This window comes from Microtus oregoni, unplaced genomic scaffold, assembly GCF_018167655.1.
Source record: "Microtus oregoni isolate MIOR12 unplaced genomic scaffold, Mior012 000050F_ref0000143, whole genome shotgun sequence".
In the NCBI taxonomy this organism is placed as follows: Eukaryota; Metazoa; Chordata; class Mammalia; order Rodentia; family Cricetidae; genus Microtus; species Microtus oregoni.
Genome location: NW_024543256.1, coordinates 11418242 through 11420060, shown reverse-complemented (window position 1 = coordinate 11420060; position 1819 = coordinate 11418242).

Sequence of the window (1819 nt, the reverse complement as noted above, 5' to 3'; positions counted from 1 at the left end):
ACCAAGAACTTTCAGAAAACTGTGACGTCCTTAGACAAAATAAGTAGCCAGAAACTAACCAGTTAGTAATAAATACAAGAAAAGCTGAGGTACAGAACTGGAAACAGTTATGTTAGTGACAATTGTGTGGCTTGGTCTACTTGTGGCACACCTAGAAGTTGGAGCAGGGGCTGTCCCTAATGCTTTAGCTGTCTTTTGGAATTATATTCTTCATAATGGGTTGCTTTGCCCAGTCTTAATATAGGGGAGGAGCTAAGTTCTACTGTGATTTGATATGCCATGCTTTGATGACACCCATGGGATGCCTGCCTCTTTCTTATCAGAAACAGAGGAGGAGTGGATTGGGGGTGGGTAAGGTGGCAGGAAAGAATGGGAGAAGAGGAGGGAGGGGAAACTTTGGTTCAGATATAAAATAAATAAATAAATTAAATTAATAAAAAAGAAAAGCCAACACACTTGAAGTAAATGAAAGGAAATGAATCAATACACAAACAGAAAATCTTCACAATAAGATAGAATCAATTCCTAAAGAGAAACATAAGTTATTGGGTTGAGACGTACACTCAGTAAAAATTAAAGTGAGTGTCAATCACAATAGTGAGTGACTCAAAAGAACAGCATTTGAAAATGCTTATTCAATGGAGGGAAAACAATAAATAATAATAAATGAAGAAACCCTACAGGGACTTTAGGACAGTATTAAATGAGTACATAATCAGCTTACTGGTGTTTAAGTGGGTCTGCAGAACACTAAAGATGAAAATACCAAATTTCTACAGCATTCATTCAAAGAAATAGTAACAGGGAAGTGTCAACACCTACAAAGAGATAAAAATATCTAAGGTAAATGAAGATCAATAGTAACATTTAATCCAGTTCAATCTATTCCCAAGGTATCTTATTATCAAAAGATTAGTAACAACATATATGTGCAACTAACAGTTGACATCTCAGTACAACTGCACAGGACAGGAAAGAATAGCAAGAGATTGTTCACAGAATTAAAAGTGAAAAAAAGTCAACAGAGAATACTACACACAGCAAAACTATCCTTTAGAAATGAAAGAAGGATAAAGACATTCCCAGACAAACAAAAGTTGACATCCCACCAAACCTGTCTTAAAAGAAACACAAAAAGAAGTGTTTCAATCTGTAAGGAAGGGATGTTAGTAAGATTCACCAGGTGGTCAAAAATCACTGGCATGAGTAATCATATAAATTCAGTGCCCCAATATTGTACACTTGGTATGTAAGCCACTCGTATTTTCAGTATGAAGAATAAGCTTTTAAAAAATACAACGAAGGTGATAGGTAAGAGATCCACAACACAGAAAATTGAAATTGTGGGCCAGCAAAATGGCCCAGTGAGTACATTTCTTGATGTGAAATCATAACAATGGCTTGAGTTCAGATCCCTGGTGCCCATGAAAAAAAGGCTGGGTTTGACAGTGTGCACAGGTAATCCTAGTGTTGGGAAAGCAGAGAGAGAAAGATCCTGAATAAATGCCAGCCAGCCAGCCCAACTATGAGTTTAAGGTTCAGTGAGAGACTCTCATCTCAAACTTTAAAAGAAGGCATTAACAAAGCATGCAAATACAGGTATGAACAGTAAATGCTTAAACCTGTATTAGCAACTTACTTTCTTAAATGTTTATGTATGAATAGACATTTATAGTATGACATAACTTTATATTTGTATGGAGCACATTCACATATTTAGTTAAAATGGTATTATCTATATGTGAATAAAAATGGTAATTCTGTATGTGTTAAATAAATAAGGTGAAAAGTAACAGATGAAAACAAACAAGGTTAAACT